Genomic DNA, 23,161 nt, shown 5'->3' on the forward strand with positions numbered 1-23,161 from the left:
GGGTGTCACTTTTGCACACCTGTAACCCTGAAGAACCAAGCAGAGCTCTCAGGCCACACCCATCTCAAGTCTCCAAGGCTCCTCCATCAGCAGGCAGTACACTTAACATGGACATAGTATAAAAAAAAAAAAAAACCTCACAGTGAGGGAAACAGAATTAACCATGCCAAGCAATAAACACAGAAATCGAGGGAACAAGATCAACGATGACATTATGAAGCCTCCAAATAAACAAAACACCCCAAGCCAAGATTATGCAGATGATGAGATAGAAGAAATGCAAGAAGAGGATCTCAAAAAATTTATGATAAGAACATTTAGAAGTTTTCAAAAGCAAATCCTTGAACTACAGAAATCCTTATTGGACAGGATTGAGAATCTCTCTCGTGAAAATGAAATTTTAAGGAAGAATCAAAATGAAACGCAGAAACTAGTAGAGCAGGAAAGTGTGATAGTGAAGAGAAATCAAAATGAAATGAAGAGCTCAATAGATCAAATGACAAACACATTAGAGAGCCTTAAAAACAGAATGGGTGAAGCAGAAGAGAGAATATCAGACTTAGAAGACAGAGAACAGGAAAGGATACAGTCAAACCAAAGAAAAGAAGAGGAAATTAGAAATCTAAAAAATATTGTTGGGAATCTACAGGATACTATTAAAAAAACCAACATTCGAGTTCTAGGAGTTCCTGAAGGCATGGAGAGAGAGAAAGGATTAGAAGGCCTTTTTAGTGAGATACTAGCAGAGAACTTTCCGGGTCTGGAGAAGGACAGAGACATCCTAGTACAGGAAGCTCATAGAACCCCCAGTAAACATGACCAAAAGAGATCCTCATCATGACACATTGTAATTAAACTCTCCACAGTGAAACATAAAGAAAAGATCCTAAAATGTGCAAGAGAGAAACATCAGATTACTCTCAGAGGATCTCCAATCAGACTCACAACAGACTTCTCATCAGAAACACTACAGGCTAGGAGGGAATGGCAAGACATAGCACAGGTGCTAAGAGAGAAAAATTGCCAGCCCAGAATATTATATCCTGCTAAGCTCTCATTTGTGAATGAAGGTGAAATAAAGACCTTTCATAGCAAACAGAAATTGAAAGACTTTGTGGCCACTCGTCCGGCCCTGCAAAAGATACATAAAGATGTGCTACACTCAGAAACACAGAAACATGGTCATCAATATGAAAGAAGGGAAAGGAAGAACACCTACCAGTAAAAGAGCATGGGAAGCTCAAAGCATATACTAGAAAATATCTCTGGGAAAATGGCAGGGCAAAGTCACTATGTATCAATAGTCACATTAAACATGAATGGCCTGAACTGTCCAGTTAAAAGACACAGACTGACTGACTGGCTTAAGGCACAACACCCAACTATTTGTTGCCTACAAGAAACAACCTGGTGCTAGTGTGGCAGGTGACCAATGGCATCTGCTAAGCATTTTTGGCATGATTTTGACAATAAATTGACTTTGACTTAAAAAAAAAAAAGACACATCTCTCTAACAAAGATGCATGAAGTCTGAAAGTGAAAGGTTGGAAAAAGATATTCCATGCCAACAAAAACCAAAAAAAAAGCAGGTGTAGCCATATTAATATCAGACAAAATAAACTTTAATACAAAAACTGTTAAGAGAGACAAAGAGGGGCACTATATAATGATTAAGGGTTCAATTCAACAGGAAGATATAACAATTATAAATGTATATGCACCTAATTACAGGGCACCAGTCTATTTAAAAGATATGTTAAGGGACTTAAAGGGAGACTTAGATTCCAATACAATAGTACTGGGGGACTTCAATACTCCACTCTCAGAAATAGATAGATCATCCAGACAGAAGATCAACAAGGAAACAGCAGATTTAATCAACACTATTGCCCAAATGGATCTAACAGATATCTACAGAACTTTCAATCCTATAGCTAAAGACTTTACATTCTTCTCAGCAGTGCATGGAACCTTCTCTAGGATTGATCACATACTAGGCCATAAAGCAAGTCTCAGCAAATTTAAAAGAATTAGAATCATACCATGCAGCTTCTCAGACCATAAAGGAATGAAGCTGGAAATTAGCAACTCAGGAAACCCCAGAAAGTATGCAAACACATGGAGACTGAACAACATGCTCCTGAATGAACAATGGGTCATTCAAGAAATCAAAAGAGAAATCAGAAACTTTCTGGAAGTAAATGAGGATAACAGCACAACATATCAAAACTTATGGGATACAGCAAAAGCAGTATTGAGAGGCAAGTTTATAGCAATAGGGGCCTATATCAAGAAATTGGAAAGGCACCAAATAAATGAGCTTTCAGCGCATCTCAAGGACCTAGAAAAACTGCAGCAAACCAGACCAAAATCTAGTAGGAGAAGAGAAATAATTAAAATCAGAGAAGAAATTAACAGGATTGAATCCAAAAAAAACATTACAAAAAATCAGCAAAGCGAAGAGCTGGTTTTTTGAAAAAATAAACAAAATTGACACCCCATTGGCCCAACTAACTAAAAAAAGAAGAGAAAAGACCCAAATCAATAAAATCAGAGATGAAAAAGGAAAGGTAACAACAGACACCACAGAAATAAAAAGAATCATCAGAAATTACTACATGGACTTGTATGCCAGCAAACAAGAAAATCTATCAGAAATGGATAGATTCCTGGACACATGCAATCTACCAAAATTGAACCATGAAGACATAGAAAACCTAAATAGATCCATAACTGAAACAGAAATTGAAACAGTAATAAAGGCCCTCCCAACAAAGAAAAGCCCAGGACCAGATGGATTCACTGCTGAATTCTACCAGACATTTAAAGAAGAATTAATTCCATTTCTTCTCAAACTATTCAGAACAATCGAAGAAGAGGGAATCCTCCCAAAATCTTTCTATGAAGCCAGCATCACCTTAATCCCTAAGGCAGAGAAAGATGCAGCACTGAAAGAAAATTATAGACCAATATCCCTGATGAGCATAGACGCAAAAAATCCTCAATAAAATTCTCGCCAATAGAATACAGCAACACATCAGAAAAATCATCCACCCAGACCAAGTGGGATTTATCCCTGGTATGCAGGGATGGTTTAATGTGCACAAAACAATCAATGTGACACCACATTAACAGACTGCAGAAGAAAAACCATATGATTATCTCAATTGATGCAGAGAAAGCATTCGATAAGATTCCACACCCTTTCATGATGAAAACTCTAAGCAAATTGGGTATAGAAGGAACATTCCTCAATATAATCAAAGCAATTTATGAAAAGCCCACAGCCAGCATCCTATTGAATGGGGAAAAGTTGGAAGCATTTCCACTGAGATCTGGCACCAGACAGGGATGCCCACTCTCACCACTGCTATTTAACATAGTTCTGGAAGTTTTAGCCAGAGCCATCAGACAAGAAAAAGAAATTAAAGGGATAAAAATTGGGAAGGAAGAAGTCAAACTGTCCCTCTTTGCAGACAATATGATTCTTTACTTAGGGGATCCAAAGAACTCTACTAAGAGACTATTGGAACTCATAGAAGAGTTTGGCAAAGTGGCAGGATATAAAATCAATGCACAAAAATCAACAGCCTTTGTATACACAAGCAATGCCATGGCTGAGACAGAAATGCTAAGATCAATCCCATTCACAATAGCTACAAAAACAATCAAATACCTTGGAATAAACTTAACCAAGGACGTTAAAGATCTCTACGATGAGAATTACAAAATCTTAAAGAAAGAAATAGAAGAGGATACCAAAAAATGGAGAAATCTTCCATGCTCATGGATTGGAACAATCAATATCATCAAAATGTCCGTTCTCCCAAAAGCAATTTATAAATTCAATGCAATACCAATCAAGATACCAAAGACATTCTTCTCAGATCTTGAAAAAATGATGCTGAAATTCATATAGAGGCACAAGAGACCTCGAATAGCTAAAGCAATCTTGTACAACAAAAACAAAGCCGGAGGCATCACAATACCAGATTTCAGGACATACTACAGGGCAGTTGTAATCAAAAAAGCATGGTACTGGTAGAGAAACAGATGGATAAACCAATGGAACAGAATCGAAACACCAGAAATCAACCCAAACATCTACAGCCAACTTATATTTGATCAAGGATCTAAAACCAATTCCTGGAGCAAGGACAGTCTATTCAAAAAATGGTGCTGGGAAAACTGGATTTCCACGTGCAGAATCATGAAGCAAGACCCCTACCTTACACCTTACACAAAAATCCATTCAACGTGGATTAAAGACCTAAATCTATGACCTGACACCATCAAGTTATTAGAGAACATTGGAGAAACCCTTCAAGATATTGGCACAGGCAAAGAATTTCTGGAAAAGACCCAGGAGGCACAGGCAGTCAAAGTCAAAATCACCTATTGGGATTGCATCAAATTGAGAAGTTTCTGTACTGCAAAAGAAACAGGAGAGTGAAGAGACAACCGACAGAATGGGAAAAAATATTCACAAACTATGCAACAGATAAAGGGTTGATAACCAGAATCTACAAAGAAAGCAAGAAACTCCACAACATCAAAACAAACAACCCACTTAAGAGATGGGCCAAGGACCTCAATAGACATTTTTCAAAAGAGGAAATCCAAATGGCCAACAGGCACATGAAAAAATGTTCAAGGTCATTAGCAATCAGGGAAATGCAAATCAAAACCACAATGAGGTTTCACCTCACCCCAATAGAATGGCTCACATACAGAAATCTACCAACAACAGGTGCTGGCGAGGATGTGGGGAAAAAGGGACACTAACCCACTGTTGGTGGGAATGCAAACTGGTCAAGCCACTATGGAAGTCAGTCTGGAGATCCCTCAGAAACCTGAAGATAACCCTACCATTCGACCCAGCCATCCCACTCCTTGGAATTTACCCAAAGGAATTTAAATTGGCAAACAAAAAAGCGGTCTGCACCCTAATGTTTATTGCAGCACAATTCACAATAGCCAAGACCTGGAACCAACCTAAATGCCCATCAAAGGTAGACTGGATAAAGAAATTATGGGATATGTACTCTTTAGAATACTATACCGCAGTAAGAAACAACAAAATCCAGTCATTTGCAACAAAATGGAGGAATCTGGAACACATCATGCTGAGTGAAATAAGCCAGTCCCAAAGGGACAAATACCATATGTTCTCCCTGATTGGTGACAACTGACTGAACACCAAAAAGGAAACCTGTTGAAGTGAAATGGACACTATGAGAAACGGTGACTTGATCAGCATAGCCCTAACTGTTAATGAACAACTTAATACATTATCCCTCTTAGTAGTTTTTTTTATCTGCTCTACTTAATATGACTGGTTTAATTCTGTAATTAATACACCGTTATTCTTAAGTGTTGAAATTTAACTGAAATGTGATCTCTGTTAAACATAAGAGTGGGAATAAGAGAGGGAAGAGATGTACAGTTTGGGACATGCTCAGGCTGACTTGCCCCAAATGGTAGAGTTAGAAACATAGCAGGGGATTCCAATTCAATCCCATCAAGGTGGCATGTACCAATGCCATCTCACTAGTCCAAGTTATCAATTTCAGTTCACAATTGATCATAATGAAAGGACTAAGAGTCAAAGGGAGCACATTAACAAGTCTAGTACCTGCTAATACTAATCGATGGAATAAATAAAGGGGAGAGTGATCCAACATGGGAAGCGAGATACTCAGCAGACTCATAGAATGGTGGATGTCCTAAACAGCACTCTGGCCTCCGAATCAGCCCTAAAGGCATTCGGATCTGGCTGAAAATCCCATGAGAGTATTTCAGGCATGGAAAGCCAAAACACTCAGGCAAAAAAAAAAAAAAAAAAAAAAAAAAAACCCTAAATGAAAGATCTCTGTGAGTGAGATCCCAGTGGAAAGAACAGGTCTTCAAAGAAGGAGGTACCTTTCTCTGAAGGGAGGAGAGAACCTCCACTTTGACTATGACCTTGTCTAAACAAGATAAGAGTCAGAGAATTCAAGGGGCTTCCATAGCCTTGGAAACTCATGACTGGAGCATGGGGAGATTACTGATGCCATAAACAAGAGTGTCATTTTGTAAAGTCAACAACAGGAGTCACTGTGCACTTACTCCTCATGTAGGATCTCTGTCCTTAGCGTGCTGTACATTGAGACTGAATGCTATAACGAGTACTCAAATAGTATATTTCACTTTGTGTTTCTATGGTGGTGCAAACTGTTGAAAGCTTTGCTTAATGTATACTAAACTGATCTTCTGTTAAAAAAAAAAAAGAAGAAGAAATTATCAATTCTCAACTTGACTCTCACTGGGATTAAACATGACAATAGGTCTGATCTGATTTCATCATCATTTAAAAAATCATCTATTATTTTTCACTTTATGTTTCTGTGTGGGAGCAAACTGTTGAAATCTTTACTTAATGTATGCTAAACTGATCTTCTGTATATTAAGATAATCGAAAATGAATCTTGATGTGAATGGAAGGGGAGAGGGAGTGGGAGATGGGAGGGTTGTGCGTGGGAGGGACGTTATGGGGGGAAGCCATTGTAATCCATAAGCTGTACTTTGGAAGTTTATATTCATTAAATAAAAGTTAAAAAAAAGAACAATGACCCCAGTGTTGATGGGTCAGCTCCAGGGATTTGGTAGATGTGGGATAGGTGTCTAATCAACTGGCACAGGTTCAGCTGAGTGCAAAGAAGCCCAAGCAATCATTGCATACATAGACATACGCTCTATGTCCTTGAGAAGTTACATGTCATTGCCTGGGGTCCTATGGCTTCTTGGGACCTCTCTCGGTCTTTAACCAGGTTTTCTGTTCACATGTCAGGTACTGTTCCTAGTGCCTTGCTAGTTGTGTCTGTAGCTGATGTCCCTGGGTACTGGTAAGGTCCACAGGGCTTGACAGCTCAGTTGAAAGACAAATCTGACCAGCTGAGAAGCCATCCTTAGCATTCTTTGTGTTGCCGCCTCATAAAGGTAGTTCATGGAATTTTCTGGTGCCTTCTGGAAGCTGAGTGCACTTCTCTGCATATTTGTCTCTCAGGAAGAAATGAAATTCACTTAAGAAGTCATTTTAGCTAAGATCAAGGGTAGCATAAGAAGTCATTTCCCCAGTCCCTTATTTATAATCAGCCACAAATCATGAAGGAATAACTCCAAAGCAAGATTCCTTTCTGATGAGATGTAAACCAATCTGCAGGGAAATGCATAACCAGGGAACTGTAATTTCCTGACGCCAAACCATTAAACCTCAGCAATGCCATCACATTAGCTTGTTTTCATGTAATTGTATAAACACAGTTTTATCAGTCCAAAGCACTGGGAAATATTTCATTATGCTCTCTTCCTTGCTGTGCAAGAGTGACCACATGCCAAGGCTGAAAAATGGCAAGTGTGTGTCCATGAGTGAGTGAGAATTTGTATTTGTACAAAGGAAGGAGCTGGACTAATGTCTTTAATTACACATCACTATTTCATTTTACTATAGCAGATAGGGTGATAAAGCTTCATGGCCATATTCTTGGATGTAGAAGCTGGGAATAATATATCCTCCTTACTCCCACCCTCCCTAGATTCAAATAGGAACTAATTTTTATTTAATTAAAATTTAATTTTAATTTATATGCATGGAATAGATCTTGCATGGAAGATTCTGGAATAGGCGCTAGGGAGAGGGGGACCCAGGCCCAGTTGTTCCTCTCTAGAGCTTAAGTTTCTGAAGATGAAATAGGCATGGAAACAACTTTAGCTTGGAGGCAGATGATACAACTGCTGCATTGCCCACTGAGGCACTGGGTGGTATGGGGAAGAGGGAAGGTGACTGCACCTGAAAGATTCTAGACGGCAACAGGGAGGAGGTAGCAAGTGAGCTGGACCAGGACAAGGGGTGGTCATTCAGCTGGTGAAGGGAATGCTATGAAGAAGAAATATTGTGAGCAGGCCTCGAGGGTGAGGGTGAGTAACCCAGTGTGTAACCCAGCGTGAGGATGGAGGATCTGCGATCACGGGAAAACCAGCCATATGCACAGGTCTTCTCCGGTGCTGGCTTTCCACTGCCCCAAACAGCAAAACAGCTTCCAGCAAGCGCATGAGGCCTTAGTCCATTCGGACAGCTATAGAGAACACCTTAGGCTATGAAACTTACAAACACTAGAAGTTTGTTTCTCACACTTCTAGACTCTGGGAAGTCAAAGAAAAAGGTGTCGGTGGTTTCGTGTCTGATGAGCTTGCTCTCTGCTCAGTAGAAGGTGTCGTGCAGGCACCAGAAGCCAATGTGCTCTCCTGGGCATCTGTTACCAGGGCACTAATGCCATTCACGAGGGCTCCCTGCTAGCGACCCCATCACCTCCTAAACAGCCTGCGCAAAGCCTTCCACCCAGGCACAAGTGGGATGGCGAGGATTCAGCCCCTTCTGCCAGAGAGGCCTCAGCTATGCGCTGATTGGTCCGTGTGGCTTGAGGCTGCTTTCAGGCCTGCTCAGTCCTGCCCCTGAGGGGTTGCAGCCTGGCGCAGGCGCTCGGCCTTCCCCCTCTCCGGGACTCCGCTCCTCTGCAGCTCCTGTAGGAGCTCCGGGCTTCTCGGCTGCTCGCTAGCATCACGGGGCTCCCAGCATCCTCCACCAGCCCCCAGGTCTCCATCTTAGGCAGTGGTTTTCCAGACTGCCCCAAGCAACGCGAGTGTCCTCAAGACTCAGAACACTGACGTTTCCCCTGGACAGAGGCCTGCGCCCTGCCCTGGGACTGGCAGAGGGGCCTTCTAGGAGGGACCCTGCAACCAGGCTGTTGCCCCTTTAATCGTGTTTCCTCTGAGACCCACAAACCCCACCTCGTTCTTTCCCCTAACGCCTCCCAGCCACAAAAGTGCAGTTACTAAATCGCCAGTTCTTAAGTTTGTTTTTACAGAGTTCAACACCAAGCCAGCCTAAAGCAGGTTTGCACTAGATTGAGATGGAGCAAGGGAGTCGCACAGGGACATAAAGGAGGATTATGACCTCAAGGGGGACGCCTGGCACCGAAGTTGCCCCTGGGAACCCAGAATTGGAGAATTGAGAAACAGAAGAGCCGGACAGCCTCAGGAAGTGAAAGATCCCAGGGATTACAATGCTCAGGGACTGGACTTGTAGTTCTATGCAGCTGGCAACCAGGTTCCACTGCAGTCTGACCCCACAGACACTGATGTGTCTGCGGAGACCCCACCACAGGGACAAACTGGAGCTTTGCCTTCCGTCTCCTGCCTCTACTGACGGGGAGCCTCGCCCGGTGTGGGAGCTGGGCAGGGCAGTCAGGCCCATGTTCTTGGCCCTGCCCTGTGAGTGCAAGAGGACTTGGGAAAGGGCTCCCATCTTAAGCAGCTGGGTAAGATGAGGAATACCAGCAGCCCATCCTGCTCAAGGTAAAGCTGTACCCCTCCTCCCATAGGGAGCTGGGGAACAGAGGGTCTATGTCTATTTGACCACAATAATTTTCTGTTGGAAATTTTAAAACTGGGGTACTATTTTTTTAATTTTCATTTTTTTATTTCAAAGGCGGAGTGAGAGAGAGGCACAGACACAAGCAGAGACCTTCCAACAACTTGTCCACTCCCCAAATGGCCATGACAGCCAGGGCAGGTCCAGGCCAAAGCGAGGAGCCAGGAACTGGCCTTCTGACAGGGTTGGCAGGGGCCCAAGTACTTGAGCCATCATCTGCTGCCTCCCAGGGACAGCTTTAGCAGAAATCTGGAATTGGAAGCAGGGCTGGAATTCAAACCCAGGTGCTCCATCTGAGATTGGATACAGGCTTCTCAAGGGATCTCTTAACCCCTGTGCCAAATGGTAGTCCCTGGGCGGGGGAGGAATCTTTTTTTAAATAATTCTTTTTTTTAAAGATTGATTTATTTATTTGAGAGGCTGAGTTTGAGAGAGAGAGAGAGAGAGAGAAAGAGAAAGAGAAATATCTTCCATCCATTGGTTCACTCTTATCCGAAGCCAGAAGCCAAGAGTTTCTTCCTGGTCTCCCACAAGAGTGCAGGGACCCAAGCACCTGATCCATCTTCTACTGCATTCCCAGGCACATTAGCAGAGAGATGGATGTGAAGTGGAGCAACCAGGACATGAACTGATGCCCATATGGGATGCCAGTACCACAGGTAGAGCCTTAACCTACTACACCACAGTGCCAGCCCAAAGAAATCTACCTTTAAAAGCTCTTGTCAGGGGCTAGCACTGTGGTGAAGTGGGTAAAGCAGCTGTCTGCAGTGCCAGCATTCCATATGGGTGCTAGTTCAAGTCCTGGCTGCTCCACTTCTGATCCTGCTCTCTGCTATGTCCTGGGAAAGCAGTAGAAGATGGCCCAAGTCCCTGGGACCCTGACACTCATGTGGGAGACCCAGAAGAAGCTCCTGGCTCCTGGCTCCTGGCTTCAGATCGGTGCAGCTCTGGCCATTGTGGCCAATTGGGGAGTGAACCAGCAGATAGAAGACTCTCTCTGCCTCTCCTTCTCTCTGTGTAACTCTGACTTACAAGTAAATAAATCTTAAAAAAAAGAAAAGAAAAAAAGCTCTTGGGGGTCCTCCAGATTCACTCGGGCCAATCACCTGATCTCCATGCAGAGTGTGTCAACCCAGTGGGATCACATCAGTTCAGTGGTCCTGGTCTCTTCATTGTGTGAGCCAGACATTCACATACATTTTCATAATTGCAGCTAGCTTCCTGACTTTTTTCTGGCTTTATGTATAACCTGTACATATTCACTTCATATTTTACTTAGCATTCATTTTTAAAGCAAAGATTTGATCATCAGTGCAAATAGTCAATTAATACATGTAATAAAGACAAAAATTGTTAAAAATTCCAGCTGGATACTGTAGAAGTCTCTAAATTTATAGTCTGCTCTTTTTTTAAAAAAAAAGAGTTATGGTGAATTTTTTATGGTACATGTTTTCGGGATCGCAGAAAGTTTTATTCTTTTAAAGGTTGTAAAGGTATTGTACAATTACATCACGAAGTTGTAGATATAGAAAGATAATGTATCTTAGATTGATGAGGTGTTTTTTTTCTGAGAGAGAGAACTATGCACCAGAATAACATTAGCTGTATTTGGTTAGCAATGCACCGATGGTATCTCATTTAATATTCCTACCAAGTGTAGGAGGTTGATTGTGTTCCCTTTTTTTTTTTTTTTTACTTTTATTTAATGAATATAAATTTCCAAAGTACGATTTATGGATTACAATGGCTTCCCCCACATACCGTCCCTCCCACCCACTACCCTCCCCTTTCCCACTCCCTCTCCCCTTCCATTCACATCAAGATACATTTTCGATTATCTTAATATACAGAAGATCAGCTTAGTATACATTAAGTAAGGATTTCAACAGTTTGCTCCCACACAGAAACATAAAGTGAAAAATAATAGATGATTTTTTAAATGATGATGAAATCAGATCAGACCTATTGTCATGTTTAATCCCAGTGAGAGTCAAGTTGGGAGTTGATAATTTCTTTTCTTTTTTCTTTTCTTTTTTTTTTTTTGGCAGAGGATCAGTTTAGTATACATTAAGTAAAGATTTCAACAGTTTGCACCCCCATAGAAACACAAAGTGAAATATATTGTTTGAGTACTCGTTATAGCATTAAATCTCAATACACAGCACATTAAGGACAGAGATCCTACATGAGGAGTAAGTGCACAGTGACTCCTGTTGTTGACTTTACCAATTGACACTCCTGTCTATGGCATCAGTAGTCTCCCTATGCTCCAGTCATGAGTTTCCAAGGCTATGGAAGCCCTCTGAGTTCTCCGATTCTTATCTTGTTTAGACAAGGTCATAGTCAAAGTGGAGGTTCTCTCCTCCCTTCAGAGAAAGGTACCTCCTTCTTTGAAGACCTGTTCTTTCCACTGGGATCTCACTCACAGAGATCTTTTGCCAGAGTGTCTTGGCTTTCCATGCCTGAAATACTCTCATGGGATTTTCAGCCAGATCTGAATGCCTTTAGGGCTGATTCTGAGGCCAGAGTGCTATTTAGGACATCTGCCATTCTATGAGTCTGCTGAGTATCTCACTTCCCATGTTGGATCACTCTCCCCTTTATTTATTCCATTGGTTAGTGTTAGCAGGTACTAGACTTGTTAATGTGCTCCCTTTGACTCTTAGTCCTTTCATTATGATCAATTGTGAACTGAAATTGATAACTTGGACTAGTGAGATGGCATTGGTACATGCCACCCTGATGGGACTGAACTGGAATCCCCTGGTATGTTTTTAACTCGACCATTTGGGGCAAGTCAGCTTGAGCATGTCCCAAATTATACATCTCTTCCCTCTCTTATTCCTACTCTTATGTTTAACAGGGATCACATTTCAGTTCATTTTTAACGCTTAAGAATAACGGTGTATTAATTACAGAATTAAACCAGTCATATTAAGTAGAGCAGATAAAAAAAAAACTACTAAGAGGGATAATGTATTAAGTTGTTCATTAACAGTCAGGGCTATGCTGATCAAGTCACCGTTTCTCATAGTGTCCATTTCACTTCAACAGGTTTCCTTTTTGGTGTTCAGTCAGTTGTCACCAATCAGGGAGAACATATGGTATTTGTCCCTTTGGGACTGGCTTATTTCACTCAGCATGATGTGTTCCAGATTCCTCCATTTTGTTGCAAATGACTGGATTTCATTGTTTCTTACTGTGGTATAGTATTCTAAAGAGTACATATCCCATAATTTCTTTATCCAGTCTACCTTTGATGGGCATTTAGGTCGGTTCCAGGTCTTAGCTATTGTGAATTGAGCTGCAATAAACATTAGGGTGCAGACCGCATTTTTGTTTGCCAATTTAAATTCCTTTGGGTATATTCCAAGGAGCAGGATGGCTGGATCGAACGGTAGGGTTATCTTCAGGTTTCTGAGGGATCTCCAGACTGACTTCCATAGTGGCTTGACCAGTTTGCATTCCCACCAACAGTGGGTTAGTGTCCCTTTTTCCCCACATCCTCGCCAGCACCTGTTGTTGGTAGATTTCTGTATGTGAGCCATTCTATTTGGGTGAGGTAAAACCTCATTGTGGTTTTGATTTGCATTTCCCTGATTGCTAATGACCTTGAACATTTTTTCATGTGCCTGTTGGCCATTTGGATTTCCTCTTTTGAAAAATGTCTATTGAGGTCCTTGGCCCATCTCTTCAGTGGGTTGTTGGTTTTGTTTTTGTGGAGTTTCTTGATCTCTTTGTAGATTCTGGTTATTAACCCTTTATCTGTTGTATAGTTTGCAAATATTTTTTCCCATTCTTTCGGTTGTCTCTTCACTCTCCTGACTGTTTCTTTTGCAGTACAGAAACTTCTCAATTTGATGCAATCCAAATAGTTAATTTTGGCTTTGACTGCCTGTGCCTCCCGGGTCTTTTCCAGAAACTCTTTGCCTGTGCCAATATCTTGAAGGGTTTCTCCAATGTTCTCTACTAACTTGATGGTGTCAGGTCATAGATTTAGGTCTTTAATCCACGTTGAGTGGATTTTTGTGTAAGGTGTAAGGTAGGGGTCTTGCTTCATGATTCTGCAAGTGGAAATCCAATTTTCCCAGCACCATTTATTGAATAGACTGTCCTTGCTCCAGGAATTGGTTTTAGATCCTTGATCAAATATAAGTTGGCTGTAGATGTTTGGGTTGATTTCTGGTGTTTCAATTCTGTTCCATTGGTCTATCCATCTGTTTCTGTACCAGTACCATGCTTTTTTGATTACAACTGCCCTGTAGTATGTCCTGAAATCTGGTATTGTGATGCCTCCGGCTTTGTTTTTGTTGTACAAGATTGCTTTAGCTATTCGAGGTCTCTTGTGCCTCCATATGAATTTCAGCACCAATTTTTCCAGATCTGAGAAGAAGGTCTTCGGTATCTTGATTGGTATTGCATTGAATTTATAAATTGCTTTTGGGAGAATGGACATTTTGATGATATTGATTCTTCCAATCCATGAGCATGGAAGATTTTTCCATTTCTTGGTATCCTCTTCTATTTCTTTCTTTAAGGTTTTGTAATTCTCATCGTAGAGATCTTTAACGTCCTTGGTTAAGTTTATTCCAAGGTATTTGATTGTTTTTGTAGCTATTGTGAATGGGATTGATCTTAGAAGTTCTTCCTCAGCCATGGCATTGTCTGTGTATACAAAGGATGTTGATTTTTGTGCATTGATTTTATATCCTGCTACTTTGCCAAAATCTTCTATGAGTTCCAATAGTCTCTTAGTAGAGTTCTTTGGGTCCCCTAAATAAAGAATCATGTCATCTGCAAAGAGGGATAGTTTGAGTTCTTCCTTCCCAATTTGTATCCCTTTAATTTCTTTTTCTTGCCTAATAGCTCTGGCTAGAACCTCCAGAACTATATTGAATAGCAGTGGTGAGAGTGGGCATCCCTGTCTGGTCCCAGATCTCAGTGGAAATGCTTCCAACTTTTCCCCATTCAATAGGATGTTGGCTGTGGGTTTTTCATAGATTGCTTTGATTGTATTGAGGAATGTTCCTTCCAAACCCAGTTTGCTTAGAGTTTTCATCATGAACGGGTGTTGTATTTTATCAAATGCTTTCTCGGCATCTATTGAGATAATCATATGGTTTTTCTTCTGCAGTCTGTTAATGTGGTGTATCACATTGATTGTCTTGCGCACATTAAACCATCCCTGCATACCAGGGATAAATCCCACTTGGTCTGGGTGGATGATCTTTCTGATGTGTTGTTGCATTCTATTGGCGAGAATTTTTATTGAGGATTTTTGCATCTATGTTCATCAGGGATATTGGTCTGTAATTCTCTTTCAGTGCTGCATCTTTTTCCAGCTTAGGAATTAAGTGATGCTGGTTTCATAGAAAGAATTTGGGAGGATTCCCTCTTCTTCGATTGTTCTGAATAGTTTGAGAAGAATTGGAGTTAGTTCTTTAAATGTCTGGTAGAATTCAGCAGTGAATCCATCTGGTCCTGGGCTTTTCTTTGTTGGGAGGGCCTTTATTACTGTTTCAATTTCTGTCTCAGTTATGGGTCTGTTTAGGTTTTCGATGTCTTCCTGGTTCAGTTTAGGTAGGTTGCATGTGTCCAGGAATGTATCCATTTCTGATAGGTTTCCCTGTTTGCTGGCATACAAGTCCTTGTAGTAATTTCTGATGATTCTTTTTATTTCTGTGGTGTCTGTTGTTACATTTCCTTTTTCATCTCTGATTTTAGTGATTTGGGTCTTTTCTCTTCTTTTTTTAGTTAGTTAGGCCAATGGGGTGTCAATTTTGTTTACTTTTTCATAAAACCAGCTCCTCGTTTGGCTGATTTTTTGTAATTTTTTTTTTGGATTTAATCCTGTTGATTTCTTCTCTGATTTTAATTATTTCTCTTCTCCTACTAGATTTGGGTGTGGTTTGCTGTAGGTTTTCTAGATCCTTGAGGTGAATTGAAAGCTCATCTATTTGGTGCCTTTCCAATTTCTTGATGTAGGCACCTATTGATATAAACTTCCCTCTTAACACTGCTTTTGCTGCGTCCCATAAGTTTTGGTATGTTGTGCTGTTATCCTCATTTACTTCCAGAAAGTTTTTGATTTCTCTTTTGATTTCTTCTATGACCCATTGTTCATTCAGGAGCATGTTGTTCAATCTCCATGTGTTTGCGTATCCTCTAGGGATTCCTGAGTTGCTAATTTCCAACTTCATTCCTTTATGGTCTGAGAAGCTGCATGGTATGATTCTAATTCTTTTGAATTTGCTGAGACTTGCTTTATGGCCTAGTATGTGGTCAATCCTAGAGAAGGTTCCATGTACTGCTGAGAAGAATGTAAAATCTTTAGCTATAGGATTGAAAGTTCGGTATATATCTGTTAGATCCATTTGGGCTATAGTGTCGTTTAAATCTACTGTATCCTTGTTGATCTTCTGTCCTATTGATCTGTCTATTTCTGAGAGTGGAGTATTGAAGTCCCCCAGTACTATTGTATTGGGGTCTAAGTCTCCCTTTAAGTCCCTTAACAAATCTTTTAGATAAACTGGTGCCCTGTAGTTAGGTGCATATACATTGATAATTGTTATATCTTCCTGTTGAATTGATCCCTTAATCATTGTGTAGTGTCCCTCTTTGTCTCTCTTAACGGTTTTTGTGGTAAAGTTTATGGTGTCTGATATTAAGATGGCTACGCCTGCTCTTTTTTCATTTCTGTTGGCATGGTATATCTTTTTCCAGCCTTTCACTTTCAGTCTGTATGGATCTTTGTTGGGAAGATGTGTTTCTTGCAAGCAGCAAATAGATGGGTTTTGTTCCTTAACCCAATCAGCCAATCTGTGTCTTTTAACTGGACAGTTCAGGCCATTCACGTTCAATGTGACTAATGATAAGTGGTAACTTTGCCCTGCCATTTGCCAAAGATAAGTTCTAATATATGCTTTGAATTCCCTGTGATCTTTTTCTGTGAGCTTTCCTTCCTTTACCTTCTTTCATATTGATGACCGTGTTTCTGTGTTTCTGTGTGTAACACATCTTTAAGCATCTTTTGCAGGGCTGGATGAGTGGCAACAAATTCTTTCAATTTCTGTTTGTTATGAAAAGTCTTTATTTCACCTTCATTCACAAATGAGAGCTTTGCAGGATATAATATTCTGGGCTGGCTGTTGTTCTCTCTTAGTACTTTTGCTATATCTCGCCATTCCCTCCTAGCTTGTAGAGTTTCTGATGAGAAGTCAGCTGTGAGTCTGATTGGAGATCCTCTGAGAGTAATCTGACGTTTCTCTCTTGCACATTTTAGGATCTTTTCTTTATGTTTCACTGTGGAGAGTTTAACTACAACGTGTAGTGGTGAGGATCTCTTTTGGTCGTGTTTATTAGGGGTTCTGTGAGCTTCCTGTACTAGGATTTCTCTGTCCTTCTCCAAACCTGGGAAATTTTCTGCTAATATCTCACTAAAAAGGCCTTCTAATCCTTTCTCCCTCTCCATGCCTTCAGGAACTCCTAGAACCCGAATGTTGGTTTTTTTAATAGTATCCTGAAGATTCCCGACAATATGTTTTAGATTTCTAATTTCCTCTTCTTTTCTTTGGTCTGACTGTATCCTTTCCTGTTCCCTGTCTTCTAAGTCCGATATTCTCTCTTCTGCTTCACCCATTCTGTTTGTAAGGCTCTCTATTGTGTTTTTCATTTGATCTATTGAATTCTTCACTTCAGTCACTATCCCAGTTTCCTGTTGTACTAGTTGTTTCGTTTCATTTTGATTCCTCCTTAATATTTCATTTTCATGAGAGAGATTTTCTATCTTGTCCATTAAGGATTTCTGTAGTTCAAGAATTTGTTTTTGAGAACTTCTTAATGTTCTTATCAATTGTTTGAGATCTGCTTCTTGCATTTCTTCTATGTCATCATCCTCATAATCTTGAATTGGGGTGTCTTTTTCATTTGAGGGCTTCATGGTGACTTCCTTGTTTTTATTACCTTGGTTTTTGCGTTTGTTATTTGGCATATTGGAGATATTTGGTTTCTTCACTGTGGTGATTTTTCTTGTTATACTATGGCTCTAGATTAAGTGGACTATCTGTTTTTGATGGAGCCTTAGGGCTTGAGATGGGTGTGGCCTGAGAGCTCTGTTTGGTGTGCCAAAGGTGACACTCCCAGGTTAGGCGTGGTAAACCTCCCTCTCTCTCTCTCTTTTTTTTTTTTTTGATTCAAAAGGGAAGTTATTCTGCACAGCTGAATGAAGTTGGAGGTAGTTAGCAGGCAAATGATATACCCGCAGGAGCCAGAGATCAGAAGCTCTTTCCCAAGGAGCACACAGGGAATCTGTTCGGCCCTCAGAGTGGGCTCAAATTCTCCTTCAGTCTCCCACTGGGTTGCCAAAGTTACGGAATTGTAGCGTCTCTGGAGAGTGCTCACGTGAATTCCGTGAGTTCTCTCCCCCACAGTCTCTTTTTTCACAGTCTCAGTTCAGTAGCACCACAAATTTACTAGCTCCTAATCTCCTGTTAATTCGCCCTGCCCAGAGTCAGGTTTTTCTGCTAGGCTTACGGCCGGTGCAGACCTTAGGTCGCTCTGCTTATGACGTATGTCCAAGATGGCTTCTGCTCTTTGTCTTGCTCGCTCTTGAGAGGTGAGCGGAGAGAGAGAAACCCGTTTCCTACCAGTCACCTTTTTTTTTTTTCCTCTCTTCCAGTTAGCCTGGTGAAGTTCCCCCACCGGGGGTCGTTCCCTCTAGTCTCCTCTCTCCGCTTGCCTGCCGGTGTCTCGGGCTATTGAGGTTCGGCTCACCTCGCGTTCCAGCGCTGGTGTGTTGATTCTGCTGCTGGTGTCCCGAACTGTGGGCTCCCACGCTCTCCATGCAGGTCTGCTCCCCTTCCAGCGCCGATGTGTGGACTCGGAGCCCTGGACGTCCCAAGTCTCCCCACTGTTGTCTGTGTGGCACGCACTCCCCTTCGAGCACTGGCGCGCAGACCCTGCAGCTGATTGTGTTCCCTTTTTGACGCACGAGAAAACTGGGGCACAAGACTCAGCTGGGCGCAGTCTGGATGCAGCGCTCTTAGCCACAATGTCTCCTGTGTGACAGAAACAAAAGCAGGCTGTGGTCATCTGAAAGGCCTCAGAAAGCCTCCTGTGGCCATGTGGGTGGTGCACACCCACGTCCACAGCCACCTCACAAGAAAGGATCCCCTCCATGCTCAGACACACAAACACAAGGACACACTGCGCCCTCTCTGCCCCTTTGCAGACTCATCATGCACATCAGCATCTTAAATGGCCTCTGAGTCTTGCAGGAAGGACTTTTCTGCTTTATTTAGTGCATTATTCCCCAAATTCTTGGACCTCAGAGCCCTTTTAAAGAGCAGCAGGTGTTTAGTATCTCAGAAGACACAAATGGCTCACAGAGCAATGTGGGAAACTAGGGGTTATTCTCATTGCATAGAGCAAAACACATTTCACTCAAAAATATTTCTTGTACATGGATATAAGATAAAGAGGGTGATGCTTCATAGAGGGGCCACACGCAGTAGTAGTGTCACTGACAAGAGTACACTGAGACGTGCACTGTGCACTGTGCACTTAATGTTGTACAAATATCATGGAGTGTGCTGACACAAGCAGACTCCAGGATATAACTGGTCACTAGTGGTAGGCTCCTACAGGACTAACATTGTATACATGGGTGGACCATTGCAGACTGGAACAACCTATGTGGTGCATGACTGTATTCTAACATGGTGTGTGTCACCAGGGGATCTGTCTCATGCTCTGCCCACCACACCCCCTTCCTATTCATTGCAAAGTCAAGTTCCACCAGGCAGCCTCCCTCATGGGAGACAGAAACAGTCATAGGAGAAGAAAACCCCAGGCATTTGAATTCAGCACTAGAGCTGCCATCCTGTGTCTGGCACCCTGCTTTCAAAGCTCAGGAAACCTGAAACAGAACAGCTTCGGGTGGGAACAAGATAGGTGATAAATAATGCGTTTCTAGTTGTCATCATCAACATCTGCTTATCTGTGTGACCTGCTCAGCAAGTTTAAAGAACTCAGAGTTGCTTGCCAAAGAAAAACAGAGCCCAAATGGATGACAGATGCTTCCTGAGTGCTCTCCCAAAGGCGGGGACAGCAGTGGCAAAAAGCCCGAGTCCTTGGTGTTATCTGGATACAGCTGTTAGGGCAGTCTCTCCCTGGGAGCCCACCTCTGGCTGCACAACTCCCTTGGAAATGCCAGCCACCCCATGGTTTCTGCTTTTCCCTGGTAATGTGTGTGTGTGCAGCTAGGACAGTGGGTGGCTCTCCCTAACTGTCTGGAGGTCTTCTTGGTCTGGGGCTACTGCTTCTGCAGCCACAAGCTTCTTCCTCTGCTGTCTTCTCATCTGCAAATCAGGAGCAACAGAGCCTCTGATAGGGTGCCTGAGGGGCCCACCCTTTCTGCCTCAAACACAGTCCCGGGGGTTGGGGGGCATGGGGTTAGGTAATAGTTACAAGGTGGTGGGGGGTAAGGGGTTTGGTAGGACTTTTGTGAAGAGCCCATGAAAGACAGCTCAGGGAAAAGGGAACTTCAACACTTGCAAATCCACAAGCTGATTTAGAAATCTAGGGGATCAGTGAAGAAAGCATCAAGATTTTTTTTAAAGATTTACTTTTTTATTTGAAAGTCAGAGTTACATAGAGAGAGGAGAGACAGAGAGAGAGAGAGAGAGAGGTCTTCCATCTGATGGCTCACTCCACAACTGGCTGCAATTGCCGGAGCTTCACTGATCTGAACCCAGGAGCCAGGAGCTTCTTGCGGGTCTCCCACATGGGTGCAGGGTCCAAGGACTTGGGCCATCTTCTACTGGTTTCTCAGGCCATAGCAGAGAGTTGGTGGTGTTTGTCGGATTCTAGACTTTGCATTCTTATTTTCTTGGTATTTTTTCTTTCCCATATGGACTAGTAATTCTGGCTTCGGATGGGCTAAGTGTGCTGGCAGTAGCAGCATTTGGGAGGTGAACCAACAGAAGGAAGACTTTTCTCTCTCTCTCTCTCTCTCACTGTCTAACTCTGCCTGTCAAAAACAAAACAAAACAAAACAAGACAAAAAAAAAAAAACAGGGTTTTACTGGTCCAATGAGAGGCTCCGTGTGTACCAGTAACTCAGGAGCAATGTCACTCTCCAATTAGGCAGTCCCCTCTCTGAAGGTCTGCTGGCCAGATGTGGGGGGCCCTCAAAGTGCTGTGCTACATCTCAGACTGTTCTAGCCAAGATGGAGACTTAACAGTAGAGTTCTTGGCACAATCCAGAATGGATCCCTGATGCTCTTAAGTTACTGAAAGGACTCAGGGCACCCATGCACTCAGGCTGTGCGAGGAAAGGGAGGGGACCCCTAGTGACTCACAGGCAGGGTGGGGACAATGTCAGAGACCCACATGTCAGGCCCTTGCTCATTGCTGGCAATCTCTCCAGACCCTGGGCTCCTAGAAAGATATCTCTTTTCTTTTTCTGAATCTGAGAAGGCAGATTAAAGAATAAAGAAAGAACAAACAAGACTTGCCGGTGCGGGAAAATGAGATGGGCCCCATCTAGGCACAGTTCTCATGCAAAGCATTGCACCCAGTGTCAACTAACGCTAGAAGATTAAAACTGTATAAATATAATTTCATTTGCATATTATAAAAATAAAGATAAGCATATACATATTTTACACTAGTTATGGAACAGCAATGAACATCAGTCGATTCTTCTTTTATATTGAACAGAACTGAAATCTAAGTGCTCAAAATACTGCCAGCTGTACAGAAACTATGGCTTTTATGTACATGGAAAGCAAAATCCCTGAGAAGCCATTTGACTTTTTTTTTCTTGCCTTCAAGTAGTGCTCTCCTTGAGGGATCACAGTTCTGAGGTTCAGGTTGTAAAACATTTGCCCCATAGCTTCTCCCACCCTTTCTCTGCTCCCTCCCTGTCTGGAACACTGCTTCCTTCAAGTTCACAAAACAAGTTCAGGAGTGTGGAGGGCCAGCTGGTGGGCCTGGGAGGTCCTGCTCTGCTCTCTGCTCCACTTAAATTCCACAGCCACAAGAGTCACTGGTTTCTGTGCTTTTCACTCATGTTCTTCCTAGAGAGAAAGCGCAGAGCTGACAAAAGGTAGAAGAGAATGACACTGGGTTATAACAGGAAGCCAGGACAGAAATCTGTGTCCTGCACCAATTTTCATTGCTACTGTCTTTGGAGCTCCTCATAAATGTGCAAATATTAGGCAACTACTAGGGCCCCCACAAAGGGAGGAAACTTTTTAGTAGTTATTAGTCAAAAAAAAGTGGCAACTACCCTAATGGCTTATTCTATCATACTTTTATAATCTAACTGGATTTCTAATTAACAGACCCAAATGCTCCACACACATCTTCTTCCTCTCATAAGCAGACATGCACATGCATAGGCACACACCGACTACCCTGCCAGGAATGGCACTGCATACTAGAAATTGAGAATGGGTGTTTATCTGTAGTAAAAAGTACGATTTTACTTAGAAGTGTAATGCATAGGGCTGTCAACTAGAATCTGGAGTTTGACAAACATAAAATGAAGAGACTGCACAGCCTCCACTTGTTGAAACAAGTGGTATTCAATTCCAACAAACCAGCTAGAGGGAAAAGCATCAGCCAGCCCTACCCCTAATAGTGGTATGCGACGCAAGGTTTTTGCAAGTGTTTTTGCAACATGTAATAAAACACATGAGGACAACCAAAGAAAAGGAAAAGGTGAGGTTATGATCTGTTTCCCTCAAACTCTGCCTCTCTTGATGCTATCCAACTTCACAGACTCTGGCAATTCCACCAGCAGAGACATCAAATGTCCATCTGGCCCAGGTAAGAATCAGCAATGGGCTCAGCTGAGCCCAGCAACAATGATATCACCAAAGATGAGTCTCTTCCCTCTACTAACTGCATGGCAGGAGTGGTGGCTTTCTCTGGAGTACTTGTATCTAAGTCTTTACTCCAGCTAAGAGTCAATCTTGCTCTGTGTTTTACTCAGAGGAAACCAAAGTTCCAGGAGGTGATATGACATCCTGAAGGGTGTACCAGTGACAGGCATGGCCAGGCTGACCCTTAACTAGGATCAGACTCCCAAGTATGTCTGATGATTAAAGGCAAAGCTGGGCACGTGGAGCCATAGGGAGAGTAGCATATTTTTCAAAGCACTTTACCATTAAGAACTTTCTGGTGGCCAATTAATATAGCAGACCGCTGGCAGAGGAGGGTTTGAAAAGTGCCTCCGATTGCAGTGACAGTGTGATGAATCCAGCTAGGAGGGGACAGCACTGTGAAGACACATGTCCCCCAACACATCGCACCAAGGTTTGGTTCACGTGGGAGACAGGTCACCTAAATGCCTCTCTCACTGACTTCAAGGAACCCTGGAGGCATCATGTGTGGTTGTCTGCTCCCCCAAGCCACATGTAAGACTGAGAAACACAAGGGTACCTAATCAAGGGCACCAAGTGCTTAGCCAGCTTGAACATCTTTCCACACTGATACCCCCACTCTCACTGGGTCCTGAGGGCCACCAAATCCTCTGCTTTCTCAGTCTCTCACTGCTTCTCTATCTCAATAAACTCATCTTGGGGCTGCTGTTGCTGTGCAGCAGGCAAAGACACTGCTTGGGATCCCCACAGTCCATAACCCAGTCTCTGGGTCAAGTCCTGGCTACTCGGCATTTCTGATCCA

Source organism: Oryctolagus cuniculus, unplaced genomic scaffold (genome assembly GCF_964237555.1).
Source record: "Oryctolagus cuniculus unplaced genomic scaffold, mOryCun1.1 SCAFFOLD_54, whole genome shotgun sequence".
In the NCBI taxonomy this organism is placed as follows: Eukaryota; Metazoa; Chordata; class Mammalia; order Lagomorpha; family Leporidae; genus Oryctolagus; species Oryctolagus cuniculus.